We start from the raw sequence: 7,592 nt of genomic DNA, 5'->3' as shown, positions 1-7,592 counted from the left end.
TCCAAATATAGGCTTCCAATATATCAATCTTTATGTCTCGACCATTTCGAGACTCCTCGTCATGTCCCCGATCCCATCTGGGACTCCGAACTCCTTCGGTACATCAAAACTCATAAACTCATAATATAACTGGCGTGCGGACCCTACGGGTTCGAGAACAATGTAGACATGACCGAGACATGTCTCCGGTCAATAACCAATAGCGGAACCTGGATGATCATATTGGCTCCTACATATTCTACGGAGATTTTTTATCAGTCAGACCGCATAACAACATACGTTGTTCCCTTTGTCATCGGTATGTTATTTGCCCGAGATTCGATCGTCGGTATCTCAATACCTAGTTCAATCTCGTTACCGGCAAGTCTCTTTACTCGTTCCGTAATACATCATCTCACAACTAACTCATTAGTTGCAATGCTTGCAAGGCTTATGTGATGTGTATTACCGAGAGGGCCCAGAGATACCTCTCCGACAATCGGAGTGACAAATCCTAATCTTGAAATACCCCAACCCAACATGTACCTTTGGAGACACCTGTAGAGCACCTTTATAATCACCCAGTTATGTTGTGACATTTGGTAGCACACAAAGTGTTCCTCCGGTAAACGGGAGTTGCATAATCTCATAGTCATAGGAACATGTATAAGTCATGAAGAAAGCAATAGCAACATACTAAATGATCGGGTGCTAAGCTAATGGAATGGGTCATGTCAATCAGATCATTCACCTAATGATGTGATCCCATTAATCAAATAACAACTCTTTGTCCATGGTTAGGAAACATAACCATCTTTGATTAACGAGCTAGTCTAGTAGAGGCATACTAGTGACACTCTGTTTGTCTATGTGTTCACACATGTATTATGTTTCCGGTTAATATAATTCTAGCATGAATAATAAACATTTATCATGATATAAGGAAATAAATAATAACTTTATTATTGCCTCTAGGGCATATTTCCTTCAACACATGCCCAAAATTTCTGTGGAGGCCCAAGTGAAGGGGGCACATTTGATTTGCTATCTGAACGCCCAACTAGTAAAAAGTTGGGCTTCAAAGCTAGAAAAATAGAAATTGACTGGGGGCCTAGGCCTACTTGACCCAATGTGCGTCCGCCCCAGTCAACACGAACGCCATGAGAGTCACCGACAACCACGCCCTTGCCACCATGACCCTGTCTAGGCATAAACATTCCATCCTGATTTAACTTCAGAATTTATTTTATGTTATATTCAACAAATTGAATTTTGCACGCCTGCGCTCTTAACTAAGATGTGCATGTTATTTTCAAATATTCAAAATTTCTTTGTTTCTATATTAAATTTCTGATGGTCAACTTGTGTCGGATTAAATATTTTGTGCTCCATATGTTTAATCTCACATACATAAGCCTCTGAAACATACCAAGATGTTGCCTGGAGGGGAATGTGAATAGGAGTTTTTTTTACAGATTTGAATTTATCCTAATGCGGAAATAAACTAGCTAGGTGGCTACTTTTCAAGCACAATTTTTAAATACACTAATTACGTGGACCAAAAACTTAAGCTAAACAAGATGTGCACAACAAAGATACATGCAAGCACATGTATGCTGGACAAACTTACGCAAGATAAGGAAACAGAGGATAATAGGAAGATATTGAAATGGATGATAGGAGCTAATAATTCACACCAAGAACAATTTAAATCAATAGTAGCAAGTATGAGTTACACAAAGTGAAGGGGGGCATGAGACAACCAATGTTTTACTCAAGTTCAAGTAGTCACTCGCACTCTAGTCTCCCTGGAGAGGCGCAAGATCATAGAGGCCCTCAAAGACCGACCGTCTAGCTAGCCTTGTTCTCCGAGGCCCCACTAAACTAAGTATGAGCACACCTTCACTATGAGTAGCCTCTTCCTCCACTCCAAATATGTCAAGCTCAATAACCACTTCACAATCCCCACAAAGGGGAAACTGGGACCTCTTCACAAACTCCACAAAGGGGTTACCAAGGCAATAATCGCCAAACTATCTAGGAGGCGGTGGCCTCCAAGAGTAACAAGCTCAGGGGTTCTCACTCGAATAAATCAACGCGTAGAGCTCAAACCAATGGAACAAATGCAAATCAAAGAGCAAAATAATGCTCAAATCCCTCTCTCACGGATCTCAGCCAAAGATAATTATACTAGAGAGGGATGAGAGGAGAGGAATAATGGAGGAGGTTAACAGATGACTCCTAGATTCATGGAGTACTCTTCCTTTAAATGGATTAGGGTTTTGAGGCTTGCGGGAGGAGGATGAAGCTTAAGATTACAAGGAAATATAATATCCAAAAGACCTTTTCACTGGGAAAAGGCCCCTTAAATAAGGGGCAACCAAATCTACTGGTTAGGGGCTTCGAGGCCCTCCAGAGGTTTCGAAATCAACTTCCATGTAAGTTACATGTTTTTCTACATATTTGTTTCCACATCAATACTATTGAAACTAACAAAGTGAACAAAAAATTATTACCAGAGTATAGTTATACATGTGAAAAGAACAAATTTGCATACTTTAATTATTTTAGTTGAAGATGTTTTATGCATGCACGGTTACTAGTGTGTTGCACATAGAAGATTCTACAGTGACCCTATGGAATCGACCTTGGGTGCCGGATTCATATTCGTCGTAAGATTTAATTCCTTGGTCATTAAGGTGAGTTGGCAGACAATGTCCAATTCTACAAGATCAATGAAGGAGAGTTCTAGTCACCTCTTTGCACTCATACCTTCATCCTATGATTCATATTAGACCTAGGGGATGCACAACCGATTCACGTGAATATGAAAATTTAGATAAAATGGACAACCTAGAAATGGGTTCATTCGCCGCATGGGGTTGCTAATTTAAACATTGATGGCGATGTATCAAGTGGAGGCGATACTTGTGTTTCGTGGTCGTAATGGCAACTATCTTGGATCTTTGGTTGTGGTGTTTCCATCGCTAACTAAAATGATGACCTTGGAGCTTTAGCATGTTGTGAGGCGCTTGTTTTGGCGCAATACCGGTGACTTATCCATCCATCGAGTGCGAAGTGCTCTGGATTGTCTCACGATCGTCAGCTACATTAAAAAGAACTCAGTTGGATTCAATACTATTAGTATTGGCGAGATCAAGGTAGATCTGCTAGAGTTTCGGGAAGTCTCTTGTGTCCATGAAGAAAAGGGCTCAAATTATGAAGCACATAATCTAGCTCACTATGCTCATTCTTTGGGGTGGGTCTCCCTCTTTGGCTTCTCAAGCCTCATGATGTAATTTCTATTCCTTTGAACATTTACATTTTGCAATAGAAATAAAGTGAGTGAATTGTTGTACCAAAAGCAGAAAGAAATGAATGAAAAATTATTTGAACCAGTAATGGCTATAGTTACATCCATATCTATAATACCTAAATAGTTTATCCCCACTATCCTATTTCTCTTGACATGCAGCCTGTCCACATCAGCAAGCCAGCCACATCATCATTTGACTACTGGCTTACAGAAGGGACCGACCATGAGTTCACCAGCGTAAAAAATGGCCACATCAGCGTTCAGTTACCGGTTGGGAGGATGGACCATCGGCCCATCAGCGCCACACACGGACGTCATTCTCCCTCGAGTCAGCCCACCCACCTGCTCTCTCTCTCTCAGTTGTGAACCCACCGTGTCTCAAAAAAAAAGTTGTGAACCCACCAAGATTATTTCTCCTGAAAAAAGGACCAGTCTTTCCTGTATTCATCTTTCCCCCGATTATTCCCCACGTCGGCGGTCAGATCCAGAGGCCCTCACGACGTTGATCTGTCTGAGCCCTGCTCACTCCAGCAGCCTTCCCACGATGGCGGTCAGAGCCAGAGGACCTCCCTCATGGCATTGCTCTGCTCCATGCCGTTCTGCGTCGGCGGCCGCCATCGACAGATCGGACATTCGGACACGACGCGTCCCCAGTTCCAGCGGGATCGGGAAGGAAGAGGACGGCGATCTACGGAGTACAGCTGAAGCTCATGTTCTCCTGTTGTTCTTCACTCTTTTTTTTCCCTTTGCTCACACGAGCCGTACATAACCCGTTGCTTCAACTGCTGTGCAGCCCAATGCTTGAAATGGCCCACACTGTTTATCTTCTCCGTTTCCATAACTACCTCCTAAAAAGAAAAAAAATCTGCTGCAGGTAATTGATGGTCGACGCTCCGCTTCCTCTCCCCACGATGTCCACAAGAAACTGACGGGTTCCCTTTTAAAGTTGCTGCCCCACTCATTTTATTCCCATCGTCCTCCCATATGGATGGATGTCTGCCATACGACGCTCATACTGCTGCCAGTGGTCAGCAACTCTCTCCTCTCTCCTAGCCATTCCCTATGTCAGTCATCTTGGTTATTCTTCCTCTCTCCTAGACATTCCCTATGTCAGTCATCTTGGTTATTGTGCCTCAGGTTTATGGGTCCTATTGGCACATAATGTCCCCATCCATCACTAATTCTGAACTTTTGTGTGTTTCGTTGATATGTACATATAATTTTGGTTGATTGAATATATAGCTTTCAATTTTTGTTCTTTCTCTATTCCGGATGTTTGATTGATATGCTCATTTGTTTGATTGAATACACAACCTTGCATTTTAATTCTTTCCCTATTCCAATTCTGAATTTAATTTTTGCTTGATTCAATATGTAGCCTTCCATTTAAATCCTTCGGGTTTCTTCTCGGCTGCCTTGGGATCGAGCTGCTGTTTTCTTACTGAAGATTACTCCCCACACACTCTCCAATATGAAGGTAGATGCAAGTTACAGTTTCTGAGTAATTTTATTACGGTATACACATGGGAAGATTACTATTTAGTTTCTGACTATATGCGTTTCTGAGCGTTTGTGGGAAGATTACTATTCAGTTTGTGGCCACATGCAAATTTATGTTTCAGTTTCTGAGTTTTTGTGGGAATATTACTATTCAGTTTCTAACCATATGCAAGTTCATGTTTCATACTGGAACCTTTTTCTAATTTATATTTTCTTACTGATGAAGAGTACTTCCCAGGCACGCTCCAATCTAAAGGTATATGCAAATTCAAATGTTTTATGGTGAAGCATGTTGGCTCGCTTCCTTTTTTATTGAGGTTCCACAATAGTTCTTCTACACTTCCCTCTGTGTAATTGTTCCATGTAGATTTTAGGTAAAGAACACAAACTATGGATGCATTAATCGATTATTCTCGAGTTTCTTTTGTTTGGTCGACAAAGAATCACTGAAACTTAATAGTGTGCTGGAGATTACGAATAGATAGAAATTGTGAAGATAAACTTTTCATGCTACTTTTCCCATTTTATTTGCTTTTAGGCACAGTGAAGAGTTTCCTGGTGTCACATGCTTACTCCAAATATCACATATACAAGTGTGTAAAGACTATCTAGGTACACAGCAAGATCCAAAAATATCAATTAAGGTCTATCGATTGATCTAATTTTCCTTAATACATTGCGTTTGTGCAAAACCTGATTTTACAGCACATGCTCATCGGTGCTTCCGTCGGACTGCGCATCATGGGGTCGAAGCCTCCTGATCGAGGTGCATGCTTCAAGGTACAGCCTCCGCGCGCTCTCTCATAGCAATCTCGATGGAGTCAACCTCTCTTCCCGACCTTCCTCAGTTGCTATTTTTTCTATCTCAATTTCATTTGCTCATAATTGCTACCTCCTCTCTTCTCCTCATGTCAACCGGTCCCGTTTAATCCCGTTTAAAGTCCACTTATGGTATGATAGTTTAAAAAGGTTTTTTGTTTGTTTGAGGAAAATGAACTATCAAGCTAGCAAAAATTAACTAAACAGGATTGTGGACGCCATTTATCTGCCACTTACATCCATACTCTCTTCCCGACCTTCCTCAGTTGCTATTTCTTCTATCTCAATTTCATTAGCTCATAATTGCTACCTCGCCTTCAAATGTACTGGTTCTTAGTTATGGTTGACCCTTTTGTACAACAAATTATATTGGATTCATTGCAGCAATCACAGGTAGACCCACGCATAAACATGTGTCGGTTAATTTAGTTCTAATTTAAACTCTAATGGCCCCTTATTATTATTTTTTGAATCTCAATCTTATACTGGCTAGCAGATAAATCAACCTTGCGGTCATGGTGATGTTGAAGTCTCCCTTCATCTCCATCTGATGCATCACACAGCTGGCTCTACGGTTATTATGATGTTTTCTGTTTCTCCATCTCGCTGCCAGCTTGCAGCCTAAGCTTTACATAATGCAGAAGCATGCATAGTTGCGAATCAGAGAAGGCAAAAATAATAATAATCAGAGGTGCCTAGGTATACTATCATGAAAGACAACCCAAAATAAATAGCAGTATGTTGCACAAAATTGTTCCGCTGAGAAGACTAAAAAGTGAGTCTCTTGATTTATAGGTGACCCTTTTATTATAGAAAATCAGATTATGTGTAAACCCACGTTTTATATAATTTTTCAATGGAATGCACAACAATAGTTTCTACTATGATGCTATCATTGTTTTAGGTTCTACAAATGGATGAGATGTCTCTATTAGCTCTACTTCACGTTTTTTTCCTGATCACCTTGATGATAAGCTCTGAAGGTAAGGAGTTAAAGAAAAAATTCAGATACACACATTGTCTGGCTTTTCGTCACATTTTCTCAAGATACTTTAAATAATATTTCCTTAAAAAATTTCTATGTCATTTTCATATACAATGTTTTCTTAAAATCTCATGTTTTTAAACATCAAATATTATTTAGCCGTTCCCGCAGCAACGCGCGGGGTATCATCTAGTTTTTATAGATTACAACCTACGGGCTGGCATGACCTCAACTTATTGGAATTCACGAGGGCTCACAGTTGGAATAAGTGGGGGAGAGATGAATGATTGGAGGACACATAATCCCGTAGCTCCTATTCATAACATGTTGTCGTAGGTTTGGAAATTTTGTGAATCATTAAGAGAAGGGGTGGTTGCGAGTTGCAACAACACAGAGGATGGGTTGAAGGCGGTTGTGTCCTAGGTATCCGAGGAAAAAGATTAGGCAAAGCCCATGTCCCCACTATCGACAGTGACTTAAGGTTGGGGGAGGCAACACAGCACACCGCCCCTCCATGTTCTCCCTATTGCGTAGCCAACTCACCTTTGCTTCGGTATAAGATGATCGAGGTCTCAGGCAAGACTGACTAGGGCGGCAGAAATTGGAGGGGAAAGCATGATTCTATCAGAATAGAGCGCCCGCAAAAAATGTCTAGGACGTGATGTTCACATGATGTCGGTCTAATTAACAACGAAGTTTCCAGGTTGGCCTTCAAAGTAGCGACCATAGAGTCGTCATTTGGTCGGCCACATCGAGTAATCTAGCACGGAGAAACTGGCCTAAGGGCATGCACTAGGATGCCGAGTGATCTGGAACATTCAACAAGAAGATCAGACGGTCCAGAGTATTGGATCACTTGCGAGCTCCTAGCTATATCAATTTTATTGTTTCTTATATGAAGAGCGAAGGAGTGGCAGGAACATGTCACGATGGAAATGGATGGCATTACTCATTAGGAGACTGGTCCGACCCATAATTTCGAGGTCGACGGAC

General features: G+C 41.2%; 1 long non-coding RNA gene across 1 annotated transcript; it reads left to right on the top strand.

Annotated features, from left to right (window-relative positions):
• Positions 1 to 4,005: 4,005 nt before the first annotated feature.
• LOC123133507 (uncharacterized) lies at positions 4,006 to 6,482 on the top strand. The gene is made up of 4 exons (XR_006465286.1): positions 4,006 to 4,322; positions 4,674 to 5,407; positions 5,501 to 5,575; positions 6,111 to 6,482. It is a non-coding gene; the product is annotated as an uncharacterized lncRNA (long non-coding RNA).
• The last annotated feature ends 1,110 nt before the right edge of the window (positions 6,483 to 7,592 follow it).

Source organism: Triticum aestivum, chromosome 1A (assembly GCF_018294505.1).
Source record: "Triticum aestivum cultivar Chinese Spring chromosome 1A, IWGSC CS RefSeq v2.1, whole genome shotgun sequence".
In the NCBI taxonomy this organism is placed as follows: Eukaryota; Viridiplantae; Streptophyta; class Magnoliopsida; order Poales; family Poaceae; genus Triticum; species Triticum aestivum.
Note: the sequence above shows the minus strand (reverse complement) of the source record. Positions and strands in the feature narration are given on the sequence as shown.